Source organism: Trichechus manatus, unplaced genomic scaffold, assembly GCF_000243295.1.
Source record: "Trichechus manatus latirostris isolate Lorelei unplaced genomic scaffold, TriManLat1.0 scaffold00067, whole genome shotgun sequence".
Taxonomy (NCBI): Eukaryota; Metazoa; Chordata; class Mammalia; order Sirenia; family Trichechidae; genus Trichechus; species Trichechus manatus.
Window position 1 is genome coordinate 1894903 of NW_004444003.1, and position 20788 is coordinate 1915690.

General features: G+C 39.1%; 1 protein-coding gene across 3 annotated transcripts in view; it reads right to left on the reverse strand.

Annotated features, from left to right (window-relative positions):
- Window positions 1-20445, reverse strand: part of SUV39H2 (SUV39H2 histone lysine methyltransferase) — a 32396-nt gene extending 11951 nt beyond the window's left edge. For 2 of the 3 annotated variants that reach the window (XM_023734337.1, XM_023734338.1), the window contains exon 1: window positions 17394-17533. The gene's annotated coding sequence lies outside the window, so the exon portion shown is untranslated. Of the gene's footprint in view, window positions 1-17393; window positions 17534-20407 lie in introns of those variants that run through there. The other variant, XM_004379669.1, reaches the window with a different exon arrangement.
- Window positions 20446-20788: the final 343 nt, after the last annotated feature.

The following is a 20788-nucleotide window of genomic DNA, read 5'->3' on the forward strand; positions in this document are numbered from 1 at the left end:
ATAACACCAAATTTTAAAGACTCAGTACCAAGGGAAAAAAAAAAAAAGACTGTAAAATAGCTCTAATGTTTTAAAAATGTTTAACATGAAAACTTTAAGAATGAGTTTGGTCACGGAATATGTTGGAGAGGTACATTCAACTTGTAACACACACAGCACCGAAATGATATTTTGGATATACTGGATTAAAGTAAATATATTATTCAAAGCAATTTCACTTGTTTCTTTTTACTTTGTTTAAGGTAGTTATTTACATTTGTGGTTCACATTATATTTCCATTGGATTGTTCTAGAGAATGTGAACTACCTAAGTTGTACTTACCCACTACTGGGTTAGGTAGCAGGCACTCAATCTATCAAAGATCAAATCTTTTGATTTATCCCTCAGGCTACTGTTGGCCACCATGGTACCTGGAATCTTGTCTTTCCACCCAGTGATGTGACTACGTTTCTCTTGATGAAGGTAGTTAAGTGTGTGTAATAGAAAATTCTGAAGTAAAGTAAAATCCTTCAATTTAATAAATTTTTTTGTCCTCTGGACTAATAACTCAGATATAGCTATATAACCTGGGGTCAAATAAGGCCATAAAATGCCTTCTGATATATCAAAGTGATTAAACTGCATTCTACAGTTTATAGTTATTTTAATTCATAAAATTAATTAATAATTAATAAAAATAATAATTGATAAAACTTAATTGGGATACATTTGCTTTTCTCTGAAAATTTTAATAAAGTTTTTATTATAAAGTAGGGGTGCCTGTGGCAGCATTTTAATATTCATAAAAGCCTTCCAAATGATCTGGAAGGTCTAGGACATGTGGTATTTGAAATACTGCTGAGGCACAAATTGGGAATGAGGATCACTGTGAGGCAGCTGTGCTGAAGCAAGGTCACTTAGCTAGTGAGTGAGCTTATTTTATCACCCACTATCTGCATCTTAATGTTTTATTACATTACTCAGCAAGCAGTAATTCTTGTGAATTAAAAGAACTTTGCTTCTTTGTGAAAACTGGTCAAAATAGGTTTTCTCTGTTAAAAAAAAATTAAATTTAACTAATTAAAAAAAACTAGTTAAATTATGGTGTGAGAATATACACAGAACCTTTACTTTCATGGAAATATATATTGTGATTTCCAGAAAAAAAAAACAAAAAACCTAGACATACATTTAAGTATTTTTCAAATTGAGGGCTCACTAAGGTCTAAAGATTTATCCCTTCTGAATCTCAGGTAATTACTATAACTGGGGGGTTGTTGTTAGTAGGCAGCTGTACACCAATAACGAGAGGCATTTAGCAATATGTAACTTATCTGTTTCTGAATTCTAAAAGTTTTATTTTTTCTGATGCCAGAACAAAGCAATGCAATCCTGGTCCTCTGTTTTCTTTCTGTTACAGTTTTCCCTACCATAGTCCTGGGTTATGCCAAAAGTTGCCAGCAAACAATGAAACAGAAATATTGTATGTAATTATCATCCAGCAAAACTACAAATCATCCCACCACTGAAGTTAATTTAGTAAGATTTTTCTTCCAAAAATAATTTACTGTATTCTTTAATCCTGGATGTGTTACTTGCATTTTTAGTGACTATGTTTTGTATGTTAATCACATTAACACCTACTTATTTATGGAAGGCACTATCAACATGCTTACAAAACATGAACGCCTTTGGCAAAAATAGTAAAGAAGTATTAGCAGCATTTTACTTGTACTTTGTAGACTTCTGTATTTTATTTTATAAGCAACTTTTAACATCTAAAAACAGTACTTTTATTTTGAAAAATAAGCTAATTTTACATGGAAAAATAACTTTGACTTGGGAAATAAGTTCAATTAATTTGACACCAAAATTCCAAGTAAAAACCAGGAAGTTCATAAGTCTTATGTATTGTATCACTAGCTTATTCTGATATACAATCAACTCTTGATTACCTATAGCAATGGAGTATAGTGGTAAAAATGATCCTGAATCACTGCTATGTAATTTGGAATGCATCATACGAATTTTTTCTTAAAGACATTTTCTCACACTATGTTTGACTTAGGTTAAATTCATTCAAATATTTTAGCACCTACAGTAAGTATATGAAAGTTCTGCCACTAGGGAGTGTGATGAGTCATATTACTAGCTTTTAGGAGTTAAAATCTCACTGGGAAAAGAAGGCAATAATATGTGAAGTAAGAAGAAACGCAAGGCAATACAATTTAAAATGCCAAAACAAATAAGACAACAAATACCACTAGAGTATAAAGGAAGAAGGAAATCAATATAGGTCAGACAATTAGAAAAGGACACAAAGGAAGTATAACAAACTACACAGTGAAAGACTGATAGAATTTGTTAGGTAGGATACATGGCAGGCAGGATGAAAAACACAAGCAGAACCTTCAACCTAAGATTTGCATGAAATACTCCAGAGCCCTGGTGGCGCAATGGTTAAGAACTCAGCTGATAACTAAAACGTCAGCAGTTCAAATCCACCAGCCACTCTCTGGAAACCCTACGGGGCAGTTCTACTTTGTCCTATAGGGTCACTATGAGTAGGAATCGACTCGACAGTAAGGGTTTTTTTGTTTTTTGTTTTTTTTTTGTATCCAGAAAACAAAGGAGCTCTGGTGATGCATTGGTTAAGAGTTTGGCTGCTAACTGAAAGGTCACTGGTTCAAATCTACCAGCCACTCCACGAGAGAAGATGTAACAATCTGCCTTTCTAAATATTACAGCCTTGAAAACCCTATAGAGCAGTTCTACTGTGTCCTATAGGGTCGCTATGAGTCCGACTCAACAGCAATAGGTTTTTGGTTTTAACCAGAAAATAGTGAAGAAATGGATTTGGCTAGTTTTAAAGTTCAGAATGTTGAAGTAAGAATAAAACTAAAGGAAAGGCAAGAGTAAACTTTAGACAGCTTTGAACACGTGGCTGAGGTATCTGAACTTTATTCTAGGCCAGTAGTTCTTACAATTCCTAGAAACCATAGTGTTTCTATGGGATACTTCATTAAATACAAATACATTTAACTATAACTTGTTAATTAGGGACAATTTTACCAATCTTCTAATGGTGAAACCAATGAATTCTTCCATCCTCATCTCACTTGACCTCCTGTAGCATCAGCCACTGCTGCCCCTACTTAGCTTCAGTATCATGATTCTCTCTTCATTCTTGTTCCTTTTCTACCTCCTTTGCTGAGATTGCTTCCCTGGTCTATCACTTAAACAACGCAGATAACTGGGGCCTGTCCTTGGCCCCTTTTCACACTAAACAGTGTTTATCTGTTTTGAGAACCTGATGAGAGCTACAGAACTTCTAACAAAAAGTCACATATGTAATATTTTGGTAATTTCAGGATATCTGGATTCCAGGTTAGGAATTCCAGCTCTAAATGCTCTCTCTGGGCAGCCTCATTACTGATGACTCCCAAAAGGTTATCGGTAGCCCCATGTATCTAGTAGCCTACTGGATGTCCACATGGATGCACAACAGGTTCTCAAAACATTCTACCACACAACTCGCCACTGTCTTCCCAAACTGATTCCTTCTACATTCATCATGGTGAATAGTACCCGTCTACCTAGACACACAAGCCGAAAACCAGAAGTCAATTTTGATTCCTTCTTCTCCTCAATCCAATCCATCATTAAGCTTCTTTAGATACTTCTTCCTGTCCATTGCTATTATTATAGCTTTAATTACTTCAGGCCCTCAATTCTTGCCTAAACTATTACATTAAATTTCCCAACTGGTCTTCCTGCCTGAAGACTGACAACACTCAAATTTATTCTTCTTTACTAAAGGGTAGAGTTTTCTTATAGAAATATCCCCACATAATCAGTCATGCTGTTATTCTCTTGCTTATAAACTGTTAATGGCTCCCCACTGCCTACAGAATAAAGTTCAAACTTTTTGTAACAAAAAAGGCCATTCCTGATTCGGTCTCTGCTGTTTCCCTGGCTCAGTCTCCCATTATAGCCCTATTCATGCTACCCTCTAGCCATACCGAACTGCTAATGCGTGAACATCCCAGGCCTTCGCATACCTTTCTGTTTCTTTGTTCACAAAGTTTTCGCCATTTAGAAAGGCCTCTTCCATTTGCCTCATGAACGCTTTACTTCAGTTTCATCTTTTTATGTGTAGAAAAACCTACTCATTTTTAAAAACTCAATTCAAATGTCACCTCTTCTGTGAAGTCTTTCCTGCCTCTCTTGCCTAAGAAGTAATCACTGCCAACCCTCTGTGTGCCCACGTCTAATCTAAACTATAAGGCATTTGTGGAGAGGGATGAAATCTCATTTTTTTGTATTCTTAGAACCTACCACATTTGCCTAACATATCTTAGGCTCTGACTAAATGTTTCTGAATATGTAACAAAAAACATGACTACCGCCAGGTATGCAATGTAAAAATCACAACAGTAACTTAAAGAAATACAAGCTGTTTAAACTTAACCTGAAGATAGCAGTTCGCTTTCTCATTAATATTTGTTTTGTCATCTGCTAACTGCATACAGCCAACAAGCGGTAGCAAGCACCAAAATTTTAAAAATGTAACCAGGAGAATAAAAAAAAAAAAAAAAATTCTATCTTTCAGTTAGCTTATTCTTTCCTGCAAATTTTGAAATAATCATTACTACTCAATATTAGTAGAATAACCTGAATCTGATTATGAGAATATAGTATTCCATGGGTGCATAGTTTGAGAACTACTATGGTCAATGGAAAGTCACTGGATTTTCATGTCAGCAAATGACAGAGAGTAAGAATTGTAAGACCTGAGTCAGAGAGTCAGCACTGACACAAATTAGTCCCATGACTGTGGAAGAGTCATTTTCTCAACGTTCTGTTTTCCTGATCTCTAAAATTTGGGTTTTAGTCTAATGATTACTATGTTATTTTAGTTCTTAAAAAAACCATTCTAGGAATAGTAATTTATTGCTAGTATGTAGAACATTGTTAGTTTGTGCCATGCAAGACAGTGGTATTTCTAGAGATACTTTAAGAAGTCAAAGCTTTGGGTAATATTTATTACTTTGCTTAGCTTACTAAGGGAGAAGCTTCACCAATATGCATAGGGGTTCCTGTTCTTTACTGCTGAGCAAAGTATATTAATAAAGAGTACCCACAGCTTTTGTCAGGGATGACACGGTAAGAATACTGTTGCAGAAAATCACATAGCACTGTGACTAAGAACTATTACAACATATGTCCTTGAAGTTCAATTGGATGCCTGACACTAACAAACGACTGCTTTGTTCCACCAGTTAGCATTCTTTCCATTCCCAAGTTGGCTATTTCAGATCTCCTCCACTTTCCTCAAGGCCCATACTGCACTATCTCCCCTATTATTTTCAGTAGCATATGACTTTTGTTCCTAATACGAAGAGAAAACAGAAACTACCAGGCATAAATTACCCTAATTTGCAGCCTTACACAGACATGCAACTAGAGAGAAGGTGGGTGCAGATACAATGGAAGAGATGCACTTCTTCCACTCTTCCTCTCCCATGTATCTTCAGTTTCTCCCTCTCTATTGGTTCTCACAAGCATTAACCACCCTACCGTTCCTTTTAAAAACAAAATTACACTAAGTTTCTTTTGAAATATAAATGCTTGTATATGTAAGGAATCTCTTAAAGATGATAAATTGCTAAGAGTAAGAAAATCAGGAGACTGGGCCACAGGGATGGGAGACTTCTTATACATGTAAATGGCATTTTATATTTAATTTTTTAAAATCACATGCATTTATTACCTACTCAAATTTGTTTAACACAAAAATTTTAAAATTATAAACACCCTTATGCCCTGCATAGCCCTCCTCTTTCCTCTTCTTCAAAGCTGGAACTCTTGGAAGAGTTGTCCATACTACTCAACTCTACTTTCTCACTTTCAATTTATTTAATCCAATCTGTTTTGGCTTATTCTATCTGCATCACAAAAACTACTCTAAGGGTATCAAGCACTCTTCCATTACCAAACCCAATAGATTCTTTATAGTTCTTCTTTGATTCACTCCTCACTACTCTCTCTTGTTGACAATATCTCTTCCTCAGGTTCCCATGATTTACTTTTGTGGTTTTCTTCCTACCTTTCTTATCAGTTTGTCTCAGTCTCTTTGATAGTTCTTCTTATGAGTACATCTTACTATTCCTCAAAGCTCATCCTCAGTCCTTGTTCTTCTCTTCTCATTTTCTTGCTTGTACTACTGCAACAGCCTCCCGACTATTCTGTGTCCACTCTTGCCACCTTCAATCCATTCACACACAACCAGACTAATGTTTTCAATACATACATCTCATCATGTTACTCCTCTGCTTAAAACTAAGTGTTCCCTATTATTCTTAAGGTACAGTCCAAAATCCTTTTTCCTGGTCTATAGGGAGTTGTTCTTTCTGGATCCTGCCCATTCTTCCAGCCTCATCTCACAACCCCTTGCCCACTGTCATGAATTGTGTCCCCAAAAAATGTGTGTCAACTTGGCTAGTCCATGATTCCCTGTATTGTGTGACTGTCCACCATTTTGTCATCTAATGTCATTTTCCTATGTGCTGTAAGTCCTACCTCTATGGTGTTAATGAGGTGGGATTACAGGCAGTTATGTTAATGAGGCAGGACTCAGTCTACAAGATTAGATTGTGTTTTAAGTCAATCTCTTTTGAGATATAAAAGAGAGAAGCAAACTGAGAGACATAGGGACCTCATACCATCAATAAACAAGAGCCAGGAGAACAGCATGTCCTTTGGACCAGGGACCCTACACTGAGAAGCTCCTACATCAGGGAAAGATTGATGACAAGGACCTTCCCCCAGAGCTGATAGAGAAAGACTTCCCCTGGAGCTGGCACCCTGAATTCGGATTTCTAGCCTCCTAGACTGTGAGAGAATAAATTTTTCTTTGTTAAAGCCATCCACTTGTATTTCTGTTACAGCAGCACTAGATAACCAACACACCCACTATGTTCCACATACTGATCTCCTTTCTGTACCTTGAAGAAGTCGCCTCTCTTCTGCCTCAAGGTCCCCCCACTTCCCTTTATTTTTTTCTTTAGTACTAAGTATAAACATGAGCTCCTCAGGAATACCTGCCCAGATCCTCCAGGATAAGTTAGATCCTTCTGTTACATTAGCACTTACCTCAACTATAATTAAGTACTTAGTATAATTATATTTAAGGTATTTCTATCCTCCCTAAAAGATAAACTCCATGATATCAGGACCATACTCCTGTGCCATTCACTGCTGAGATTCCTTGTGCCTGTTGTTGCTGGTGCCGTCAAGGTCTGCCTCATAGCGACCCTGTGTACAACAGAACGAAACACTGTCCAGTCCTTCGCCATCCTCACAATCGTTGTTATGCTTGACTCCATTGTTGCAGCCACTGTGTCAATCCATCGTGTTGAAGGTCTTCTTCTTTTTCTCTGACCCTCTATTTTACCAAGCATGATGTCCTTTTCCAGAGATTGGTCCCTCCTGATAACATGTCCAAAGTATGTGACACAATGCCTCATCATCCTTCTAAACAACATTCTGATTGTACTTCTTCCAAGACAGATTTGTTCATTCTCCTAGGAATCCATAGTATATTCAATAGTCTTCGCCAATACCATAATTCAAAGGCATCAATTCTTCTTCGGTCTTCCTTATTCACTGACCAGCTTTTGCATGCACATGAGGTGATCGAAAATACCATGGCTTGGGTCAGGCACATCACAGTCCTCAAAGTGATATCTTTGCTTTTTAACACTTTAAAGAGGTCTTTTTGCAGATTTGCCCAATGCAATATCTCATTTGATTTTTTGACTGCTGCTTCCATGAGCATTGACTGTGGATCAAAGTAAAATGAAATCCTTGACAGTGTCAATATTTTCTGTTTGTCACGATGTTGCTTATTGGTCCAGTTGTGAGGATTTTTATTTTCTTTACATTGAGGTGCAATCCATACTGAAGGTTTTAGTCTTTGATTTTCATCAGTAAGTGCTTTAAGTCCTCTTCGCTTTCAGCAAGCATGGTTGTGTCATCTGTATAACGCAGGTTGTTAATGAGTCTTTCTCCAAACTTGATGTCATGTTCTTCATATAGTCCAGCTTCTCAGATTATTTACTCAGCATACAGACTGATTAAGTATGGTGAAAGGATACAACCCATATGCACACCTTTCCTAACTTTAAACCACACAGTATCCCCTTGTTCTATTCAAACAACTGCCTCTTGGTCTACGTACAGATTCCTCATGAGCACAATTAAGCGTTCTGGAATTTCCATTCTCTGTAATGTTATCCATAATTTGTTATGATCCGCACAGTCGAAAGCCTGTGCATAGTCAAAAAAACACGGGTAAACAGCTTTCTGGTATTCTCTGCTTTCAGCCAAGATCCATCTGACATCAGCAATGATATCCCTTGTTCCAGGTCCTCTTCCAAATCTGGCTTGAACCTCTGGCAGTTCCCTGACGATACACTGCTGCAACCGCTTTTGAATGATCTTCAGCAAAATTTTACTTGTGTGTAATATTAATGAGTAATTTCCACATTTGGTTGCCTCAGCTTTCTTTGGAATGGGCACAAATATGGATCTCTTCCAGTCGGTTGGCCAGGTAGCTGTTTTCCACATTTCTTGGCATAGACAAGTGAGCACCTCCAGTGCTGCATCTGTTTACTGAAGCATCTCAACTGGCATTTGTCAATGCCTTCAGTGCAGCTTGGACTTCTTTCTTCAGAATCATTGGTTCTTGATCATATGCAACCTCTTGAAATGGTTGAAGGTTGACTAATCATTTTTGGTACAGTGGTGCTGTATATTCCTTCCATTTTCTTTTGATGCTTCTTGTGTCATTCATATTTTCCCTGTAGAATCCTTCAATATTGCAACTCGAGGCTTGGATTTTTTCTTCAGTTCTTTCAGCTTGAGAAATGCTGAGTGTGTTCTTTCCTTTTGGTTTTCTATCTCCAGGTCTTTGCACATTTCATTATGATACTTTTCTTTGTCTTCTTGGGCTACCCTGTGAAATCTGTTCAGCTCTTTCCATTATTTCTTCCTTTTGCTTTAGCTACTCGACATTCAAGAGCAAGTTTCAGAGTCTTTTCTGACATCCATTTTGGTCTTTTCTTTCTTTCTTGTCTTTTTAATGACCTCTTGCTTTCTACATGTATGTTCCTAATGTATTCCACAACTCATCTGGTCTTTGATCATTAGTGTTCAATGCGTCAAACCTATTCTTGAGATGGTCTCTAAATTCAGGTGGGATGTACTCAAGGTCGTATTTTGGCTCTCGTGGACTTGTTCTAATTTTCTTCAGCTTCAACCTGAATGTGCATATGAGCAACTAATGGTCTGTTCCGCAGTCAGCCCCTGGTCTTGTTCTGGCTGATGATATTAAGCTTCTCCCTAGTTTCTTTCCACAGATGTAGTCGATTTGATTCCTGTGTACTCCATCTGGCAAGGTCCACGTGTATAGTCGCTGTTTATGTTGTTGAAAAAAGGTATTTGCAATGAAGAAGTCATTGGTCTTGCAAAATTCTATCACGCAATCTCTGGCATTGTTTATATCACCAATGCCTTATTCTCTGACTACTGATCCTTCTTCGTTTCCAACTTTCACATTCCAATCACCAGTAATTATCAAGGCATCTTGATTGCATGTTTGATCAATTTCAGACTGCAGAAGTTGGTAAAAATCTTCAATATCTTCATCTTTGGAAACCCTGGTGGAGTGGTGGTTAAGAGCTACAGCTGCTAACCAAAAGATTGGCAGTTCGAATCCATGAGGCGCCCCTTGGAAACCCTATGGGACAGTTCTACTCTGTCTTATAGGGTCGCCATGAGTTGGAATCGACTTGACGGCAACAGGTTTATCTTCATCTTTGGCATTAGTGGTTGGTGCGTAAATTTGAATAATAGCTGTATTAACTGGTCTTCCTTGCAGACGTATGGATATTTTCCTATCACTGACAGTGTTGTATTTCAGGATAGATCTTCAAATGTTCTTTTTGATGATGAATGTGATGCCATTCCTCTCCAATATGTCATTCCCGGCATCATAGATCATACGATTGTCTGATTCAAAATGGCCAATACCAGTCCATTTCAGCTCACGAATGCCTAGGATATCAATCTTCATGCATTCCATTTTAGTTCTGACGACTTCCAATCTTCCTAGATTCATACTTTGTGCCTTCCATGTTCTGATTATTAATGGATGTTTGCAGCTGTTTCTTCTCATTTTGAGTCATGCCACATCAACAAATGAAGGTCCTGAAAGCTTTACTGTTTCCACGTCATTAAGGTCAACTCTACTTTGAGGAGGCATCTCTTCCCAGTCATATTTTGAGTGCCTTCCAACCTGAGGGCTCATCTTCCAGCACTATATCTGACAGTGCTATTCATAAGGTTTTTACTAGCCAATTTCTTCAGAAGTAGACCGCCAGGTCCTTCTTCCTAGCCTTCTTAGTCTGGAAGCTCCACTGAAACCTGTCCATCATGGGTGACCCTGCTGGTATTTTAAATACCAGTGGCATAGCTTCCAGCATCACAGCAACACGCAAGCCACGACAGTACGACAAACTGACGGACAAGTGGTGGCCCTATTGCCTAGCATAGGACAACTGTAGATGTCCAATAAATATCTGTTGAGTTAATCGTGAATAACTATCTACTGCCAGTGATTTGACCACTATCTTTTGCCAGGTATCTACATTTCCAGTTATACTCACTCTTGATTTACAGCTACATTTCCAACTATCTAGTGGTCACCTCACACTTAAAATGTACTCAACCTTCCTCTCCAAACTCAATCTAGTTCCTTCTACTATATCCCTGGATCTTGGCGAACAGTATTAACTATACCACTGCCCAAGTCACTACTTAAATGTTCGTAGCAGTGACTCCCTCACTGCCTAATCCTCATCCCATCCCCTGGGCACTAAACCACAAACTTGTAAATTTTACATCCTTAATTTAAAAAAAAAAAAAAAAGTATCTACTTCTCTTCATCCCGTTGTTACTATGTTAGGTCAGGCACCACAATTTCCTGCTCAGATTTAACTGCAGCAGCCTTTCAGAATGTGTGATTAGGCATTGTTAGTCCCTTCCCTGCCACTCCACTTTCCTCGTTGAAGAGAGAACATTCTCTGAATTACAAGTTGGATTGTACTACTCTTTAGACTCTTTCAACTGACTTCCCATTATCTTACAAAGGCTGAAAGATCCTTCACTCATCTCTCATTCTTTCCCTACCACCTCATTTTCTATGATGAAGCCATACTGAATTACAATACTTGTCTTGTGAGGCTCCAATTGGCTATCACCTCTTCTGGGAAGCCTCTTGAGACCTGGCCTAAGTACATCTCCACAGATCTTGAATGTCTGCCACAGCACTTGTTATACTATATTAACTTGTCAATCTTTCTGACTAGACTCTGAGTTCCCTAAAGTGAGGGACAATTTCTTATTAATCTTTGCATTTCCAGCGTCTAATATAATACTGGCACACAGAAGAAACTCAAATGTTTGCTGAATAAGTCCATGGGAAGAAGAAACAGGAGATATTAGTCAATAGATTGCTGCTATAATTGAAACAGGAAGCAGTGAAGGTCTAGTCTAATAGTAATGGTGACAACTGCAGAAATGATTGACGCAAAAGGCAATTCAATTCACTAACCACTAACTAAATGTTCACTATGTACTACGGACTGTAGTAAAACATAGCCCCGGCCCTCAAATGGTTGAAAATTTAGCAGAGAAGGTATGACACAAAAAGAACTATAAAATGTGACAATTCTAGGATGATGACAAGAACCGTGCTATTACATAAGTCCTAAACATGAAGCAATGAATTTTGTTGGAGGTGGAAAAGGAAAAATGGCTTCACAAGAGGTGGTAACTTTTGTGCTGAACCTAGCAGACCAAGCATCTAAACAAAGAAAGGAAGAAATAGTACTCCAAAGAGGGACTTGATAAGAAAAGCAAAAGGCACAAAGGTGGAAGATGTGTTCAAGGAATTTTAAGTTACATCTATTTTAAAGTTATGCTCCTAATACTTAGAACAGTGACTAACTCATAGTTGATGCTCAGTAAATCTTAGCTAAATGAAAGAATCTACAAGTATTTCAATGTAGATATGAAGTAGGATACATGACAAGAGATAAGGCTGGAAAGGTGGTTGGTGGCCAAATGATAAAGAACCTCGATCTCATGCTAAAGTGTTTCAGCTTAGACTGGTAGACAACATGGAACCATCAAAGGTCTAAAGGAAGGCCCTAATGCAATCACAGCTGTGTTTTAGAAACAAATCTAATGGCATTGCGGAATATGGTATTGAGACGGTGTCCTTTTAAGAGCTAACTGGAGGGGAGCCACACATAAAAAGGACAGGGTCATAAGGTCTTGAATACATGAAAGAAAAATTTTAAAAAAAATTTTTTAAAGGTGTAGGGGTGTCGAAGTAATACTGGTTTATAGATTAAATAATCTGTGCTAGGTAAAAGAAATGGGGGATATGAGTCGGGTGTTGGGGACATGAGTGAGTAAAGGAAGGCTGCTTAATCCAAAGCAAGAAACCAGCTGCACTGATGAGAAAGATTATAGAGAAACTAAACAGCAAAAATGATCCAAAACCAAACCACAACACTCAGAATTTCATATATGAAAGAATCATGGTAGCTCCTTCAGTGTAAACCCAGACACCTAAGTAACTCTCTCTATGATACTGAGATAGGTAAAGACATCAAGTGGATGTTATGCATATTTTATTTCAAGAGTAGGCTAAGGGAGGGATTGGAGGTTTATAAAATCCTGGGCAGTATGAGGGTTGAGTAGCCTGCATTACAAAGCACTCCCTTAGCTACCTGAAACCAAGCTATGAATGAATCTGACTTGTTACACCTCTTAATATCTAAACCTGTTATTCCAATTGAAAAAAAAAACCCACTGCCATCGAGTTGATTCTAACTCACAGCGACCTCATAGGGTTTCCAAGGCTGTAAATCTCTACGGAAGCAAACTGCCACATCTTGCTCCTGCGGAGCTGCTGGTGGTTTCAAACCACCAACCTTTCAGTTAGCAGTCCAGTGCTTTAACCATTGCACCACTAAAAAAGGGGTAGCTGATATCAACTAAAAATAAGAAGGAAACTAGGAGACAACTACAACACAGACAAGAGCCTGAACTATAACAGGAATGAACAGAAAAGATTAATAGAAAGGCAGAAATAACACAATCTGAAAACCTATTAGATTTAGAAAGTAGAAAGGAAGGAGGAATTAAAGATGTATGGCACTTCTGGCTTTGGTAACTGACAGTATTATGATTCTGTTAACCAAGACAGAGAAAACTATAGCAGGATGCAGATTTGGGGGAAGAAAATGGTACAATTTTATTGCACAATTTGGGTACCTATAGGGTATTCAATTCAAAATGAAGCCAAGGCCTCAGAAAGATTTGGGAGTCATGAGCCAAACAGATATGAGCAGAAACGATTGGGAAAGAGGTCATCTAAGAGCAACTACAAGGTAAGAAGAAGGCCAAGGATGGAGACTTGGAGAATATCTACTTTTCAGAGGAAGGAGAAACAGGAAACAGTAAAGGAGATTCAGAACGAACAGTAAGAAAAATGGGTGGAAAGGAGTGGGGAAGGGTAACAATAATGATGGTGAACACAGAGACAACCCAATTAAAAAATGGGCAGAGGATCTGAATAGACAGTTCTCCAAAGATGATATACAAATGACCAATAAGTTCATGAAATGACGCTCAATATCGTTAGCCATGAAGAAAATGCAAATCAAAACCACAATAAAATATCACTACACACCCACCAGCACGGCTATACCGTATTTTTTCACAAACACGCCCACACATGTAACACACATAGTGCGCCTAGGAAAACAATGTGTGAGGAGGTTGTGCAGTTGGCCCAAAAAAAAGTATAACTCGTTATTTGCATAAAAATATGGTAATCAAAGAGAGATAACATTAAGTGATATGGGGATGTGGAGAAACTGAAATCCTCATACATTGCTGGTGGGGATGTAAAATGGTGCAGCTCCTTTGGAAAACAGTCTCTCAGTTCCTCAAACAATTAAACTTAGTTACTATATGACCCAGCTATTCCTCTCCTAGGATCTACCCAAAATAAATGAGAACATAAGTCCACATAAATACTTATACATAAATGTTCACAGCAGCATTATTTATAATAGCCAAAAACTGGAAACAACCCAAATTTTCATCAACTGATTAAGGGATAAATTAATGTAGTATAACCATATAATGGAATATTATTTGGTAATAATAAGGAATGAAGTACTGATACATGCTACAACATGGATGAGTCTTGAAAACATTATCCTAAGTGGAAGAAGCCAGTCACAAAGGAATGTCCAGAACAGGCAAATCTATAGACAAAAAGTAAATTAGAGGTTGCCTAGAGCTGCGGGGGAGGAGAAGCTTGGTGGCTAAGGGGTGTGGAGTTTCTTTTTGGGGTAATGAAAATGTTCTGAAATTGATTATGGTAATAGTTGCATGACTCTATGAATACATTAAAAGCTTTGAATTGTACTCTTTAAATAGGTGAAATATATGGTAAATTATATCTCAAAAAAAGCTGTTAAATAACATAAAGAAAATGTTCTACATCCAACTGTAGTAAGTAGTGTCTGGGGTCTTAAAAGCTGGTAAGCGGCCATCTAAAAAGATACATCTACTGGTCCCATCCCATCCGGAGCAAAGGAGAATGAAGAAAACCAAAGACACAAGGGAAAGATTAGTCCAAAGGACTAATGGACCACAAGTACAACAGCCTCCACCAGCCTGGGCCCAGAACAACTAAATGGTGCCCAGCTACCACCACTGACTGCTCTGACAGGGATCATAATAGAGGGTCCTGGACAGAGCGGGAGAAAAACGTAGAACAAAATTCAAATTCACAAAAAAGACCAGACTTACTGGTCTGACAGAGACCAGAGAGACCCTGAGAATATGTCCCCTGGATACCCTTTTAACTCAGAACTGAAGTCACTCCTGAAGTTCACCCTTCAGCCTAAGATTATACAGACCTATAAAACAAACAATAACACACTTGAGGAAGGTGCTTCGTAGTTCAATCATGTGTACGAGACTAAATGGGCACATCTGCCCAAAAGCAAAGACGAGAAGGCAAGGAGGGACAGGAAAACTGGATGAATGGAAACGGGGAACCCAGTGTGGAGAAGGGGAGAGTACTAACACATCACGGGGCTAGCAAGCAACATCACAAAACAATTTGTGTATTAACTGTTGAATAAGAAACTAATTTGCTCTGCAAACTTTCACCTAAAGCACAACAACGACAAAAAAAACCAGTAACAGTAAAAAAAAGCTGTTAAAAAAGTTAATGGCAAGTGAAATAGAAGGAAATAGTTGCTTGAGCAGGAAGGCAAGGTCAAAGGAAGATTTTTCTGAAGGTTAGGGAGGATTTAAACATGTGTATCAATTTAGGTAAGTCAGGGAAGATCTGAATATATTTATTGATGAGATAAACCAGTGAAAAAAAGGAAAGCTTGACAGAAAAAAGGACAACAATGATTAAGCAGGGCCAAGACGAGATGAATGGAGCCCTGGCAGCATAGTGGCTAAGAGCTCATCTGCTAACCAAAAGGTCAGCAGTTCAAATCCACCAGTTGCTCCTTGGAAACCCTAGGGGGCAGTTCTATTCTGTCCTATAGGGTCGCTATGTATCAGAATCGACTAAACCGCATCAGGTTAGAGGAGACGAATCGGAGAGAGGAAAAAAAAAAAAAGAAAAAGGTAACACATTTGAAAGTAAAAATCAGTGAAGATACAGATAACTGAAGGTGAAGGAAAGCTGAGATAATACTTGAAGGATCCTATTGTTCACTGAGGTAGAAGAGGTCTTCAGTTGAATATGAGACTGTCCAAACCAAACTAAACCCTTTGCTATCGATCTGAGTCAGACTCATAGTGACCCTACAGGACAGAGCAGAACTGTCCCATAGGGTTTCTAAGTCTGTAAATCTTTATGGAAGCAGACTGCCACATCTTTCTCCAGAGGAGCGGCTGGTGGGTTCAAACTGCTCACCTTTTTGTTAGCAGTTGAGCTCTTAATCACTGAGCCATCCGGGCTCTCATGAGAGAGTCAGGGGTAGAGTAAGAGTTCAGGAAAGTAATGAAAGTTGGGAAAAATCTTCCAGGAATGGAAAAGAAAACAACAGATAAAAAGTTTGTTAAGTAGAACTGAGCAGCCTGAGAATAGAAATCACAAGTTTTAATAGAGCCAATATGTACGACTTTATGATACTCTCGGGTAGTCTAGTCAGTCCAGAGCTTATAAGCTGAGATGGCAGATGACTGGGCTGTTTTGGGAGTTGAAGGTTGCTGAGAGTGCAGATAAAATGCTTGATCCTAAGATCCCACTAGTGGGGAAGGCAGGGACGCCAAAGGCGGATGGACATTTCAAAGGAAGAATTGAAATTAGTGACTGATTCAATATGGAAGATGAAGGAGAAGGAAAATAAAGAAGCAAACAGTATTCCTGAGTTCACTTATCTGGAAGAACTGACAGATTAATGACCAAAACAGAGTTCCTGGAGAGGGAGTTAGGCTATAGAGAGACGAATTCCTCAAAAATGTAATTGTACATTTTAGATCAAATAAGGGTCTTAAAGAACAACCCTGTCCTTTTTAAAGGAATAAGGTGAGGCTCCGAGAAGTTAAATGACTTTGCTAAAATCATCAGGTATTAAACCAAGGCTAGAAATTACTTTGAACTCCAGGCCATTCTATTATAACATAGAACCTCACTAATACCTGGAGTTTGACATGACGTCAGGAAATACAAATGGTGATGCTTCTTGAGATTCACTAAAACTAAAACTGGCTAGAATTTCCAGGTTCATTTCAGGTGATAATAGGGAATACGATCTAGGAACAAAATGAATTGACAGGAGAAGCCAATCTAAGATAAAACATTTTTGCTCTGGTAATCCACACAGAGATAATCAAGAGTTGGATGTAGAATGATATAAGCATCTTAAAATAATCTAACGCAAGAACATTTTATGCTTCAATATCTTCTCAATGTTATTTGGCCATATAGATGATAAAAAAACAAAAAACAAAAAAACCAAACCCGTTGCTGTCAAGTCGATTTCAACTCGTAGGGACCCTATAGAACAGAGTAGAACTGCCCCATAGGGTTTCCACGGAGCGGCTGGTGGATTTGAACTGCCAACCTTTTGGTTATCAGCCGAGCTCTTAACCACTGTGCCACCATCATAGCTTAGAATTTTAAACGTTAAGAGTGTTGCTCGTTTTTAAGGTTCTTCTTATGTTACAGAAATATGAAATACTGAATTGAAGTCTGAGTAGGTCTCTTTTAAGGGCTAGATATTTGCCTTACCTTTACTACCTTGTAGTCACACAAGTATTCCACCTCATAATTGTTTAGATTCCTTTTGGTGATTCCAATCGATTTACATGTGAGCTTTTCTTTTCTACATAATTCCTGAAGAGTATCAAGTGAAACTAGGCAAGGCACACACCAAGCTACAATAAGAAAATAGAATTCTTTACTAATGAAATAGCTACTCAATTAAAACAAAAAAGAAAAGAAAAACTTAAAATCTCTATATCCCCACCCTTCAACTGGTACTTTTACAGGACTAAAAATTCATATGACAAGAAACCAATTATGCGTCTTCAAGAAAAAGTTTAGCATTAAAGAACTGTTTTAGTAAATCGGTCTTCTGAATTTTCTCATGGGTCTCTATCCTGCTATGTTTAACTGAAGTCAATACATTTTTACTAAGCCACTTGAACAAAATGCTTCATACCTGTAAGCTTTCTTAAAATTACATATAGAAGCAAAGATCCCCAGAGGTAATGTTTTTGACTTTTCAATTGTATTCTATGTAGACTACAACTGCTGTTTTAATGAGACTCAGATCTCTAGGACATCATACTTGTCCATTATATTCTACACAGAATGTAACTGCCATCTTAATCAAACTTAGATCTCAGTTTGCCTAGGGCAATACTTATTCTTAGAAATATATCCAAATAATATTTTAAAACACAATCTTATAATTCATTTTTAAAAAGTAACATTTTTCCTTTCTCTTAATTGGACAATAAGAACTGAAATCTAATTCAAATATAGTTTTATAGTTAGAAAATACATACACCACATGTCCTACTTTTCCCACTTTGGAATGTTGCATGAAATTTTAACTGTACTTCTTGTTTTGCCCATGCGGTAATGTATTATCATCAAGGTGAATAAACCCAAGAGCTATAGTAAAAATGAAAAGTATATTGATTTTTGCAATACTCGTTTTGATACTGTTAGGTATGTTCCTGTATTGTTTTTAAAGCCAAGGGTTAGAAAACATAGAGTATTCAATTTACATAATCCATATACCAAACTTGAAGAAAATCAGACATACTTAAAATCAATCTTACAGAAGCCAAAACTGTGTTGCAGAAGATTTTATTCTAAAATTTCTGCAAACAGTATGCTATCCTACTTCATTTAAAACAGAAGTTACACAAAACTGGTGTTTAGAAATATGCAATAAACCTGGTTTTTTGTCTAGTGTTATGATAAGCACTAGAGAGGATCAGGAGTTCTCTGCCCTAGTCCTTGTGAGGTCTCCATCTCTCTGGGTTTCAGATTCACAGAAAAATGTGAGGGCTGGCGTAAATTGGGGCTGCCAAACAAAACCAGTAAGCCAAAGCTTTACTTGGTAGCTCTCCAAGGTAGTTGTGATAACCTTTTGTCTTCTGAGGTAATTTCGAGGGAAGAAGGAACACAGCTGCTCTGACTTTACTACATCCTTTTCTCACCCTCTCCAACTCACACAGGGACTTCACTGTCAGAAACCCTTAAGTACCATTTCCACCAAATTCCTGCAAACAACTCATAACTCTAAATCAAGAAAGTGAAAGGTATTTCCCCCAAAAAATTTTGGGTGGGGGTTGTTTGCTTTGGATTGGTTGTCTAGGGGTTTCAAAGACTCGTAACAGAAATGATGGCTCAAATCCCTTCCACCTAAAACACTTCAGGATCTTTTGTGTAAAGTTAACCTCGTTATGCTGATCACATAAGCGGGAGGTACTGCTTTGGAATCTACCCAAGGTGTTTTTGCCTGCCGTCCCTACAATTTTTATCTAGTTGAAATAACATGAGGATTCAAGAAACAACCCTCGATAGAAATGCTATTTTTGCAAATTAAAAAAAAATCTGAATATAAAAACTGCAAATATTTGGTAAAAATCCCCATACTGTAATAACAATGTTGAAAAAGACTTCATTTACAAGATTAAATGTTTCATTACCACCACAAAAACGTTAAACTAGTTCACACTTACGCCTGCCGTTCATAACAGAAGAAAAATCCAGGGATAATGCGCTCATAGTCAATCTATGTGGAGAGGAGCAGTGCCTGAAACCGCCTTTAAATTCTAGAATGCGTTTAAAGTTCCAGTCTTTCAAAGCGCGCGCTCGAACACACACACACCCCTTCAGTATCAAATTCTTTGGCATCCGCACAAATAACGCGCACGTTCATGGTGGATATAAAAATTACTGTAAAGCAGAGGCTACATTCCCAAGTGCCCACTTACTGGGTATTTTCCAACGAGGAGTTTAACCGCCTAGTGTATCCGAACTGGGGTGTATCCTCATTTTATTTCCTTTCTTATCGTTCATACTTTAGCCCCAATTACTTTTTCCTCCCTGATATCAAGATCAAATTTACACCACTGGGTATTTCCCGCTTCTCAACTTAAAAACCAAACAGAATACCAAACAGAATACAAAATGTCCCGCCCAAACCACCACAAAGAAGCCAAGCCACAACCCGCACACAAGGATCTCAAAGCCCCCAGAGGATTAATCCTGGACACACCACCTCCGGGGAAACCCCCGCCTCCGCGACCAGGCAAATGCCTTTACACCGCGAGGCGGAGAGACGGACTCCAGGCCAAACGAGCAGCCTTGCGGAGTCCTCAGGACCCCAGCGGGTGAGGGAGGCAACACTTAGTAACCCCGAAGTCCCCGGGGCTCACGCGGAGGCGCCGACCTTCGACGCCACGCAGCAGCCTGTGGGGTGGGCGACCCTCTCACGGGGTCCTGCCGGTGCGGGGCGCAGGAAGGCGGAGTCGGGAAGCGTGTGCAGAAAGAGACTGAGAAGGAGGAAGCGGGCTGAGCCGGGAGAAGGGCCAGTGGCCACAGGGAAAAGGTAAGAGCCTGCTTCGCTCATTTTGGGGGTCAGGGTGTCAGCAAGATGGGAGGAGGCGTCTCTCCTTCATCTCGCCCCCTAGGATGGCCCGCGCGTCTCGGCCCCGCTTCCCTGGCCTCTGGGAGTTTGGAGAATAAGGGATTGCGAGGGGGTGTCGCTATGCTGCCCTCACCTCCTCGCGACTCGGCCCCGGCCGCCGCCATCTTGTAGAGCTTTCATTCAAACTGGCGCGGTCGGACAGGATAGCTCAGCTGGGGCCGACGCCCCGCCCCTCCTCGGGTCCGCGCGGGATTAGGGAGCCAGGGCTGGGGGTCTGGAACCCGCGAAGCGTCCTGACGTCATCGGAGGCCGAATCCCGGCTGCGGCGGCGAGCGCGCCTGCGTCCCACGTTGCAGTCACGGGAGCGCGGGGTGGGGGTCGTAGTGTTGGGGGAAGAACAGACTTGGTTAGTGTCCACTTATCCTTCCAGTGGCTTGTGACGCGCTTCAATTCAGGATGTACGTAACCCAGGACTTCCCACGCTTTTAAAATTATTTTAAATAGGATCACATGT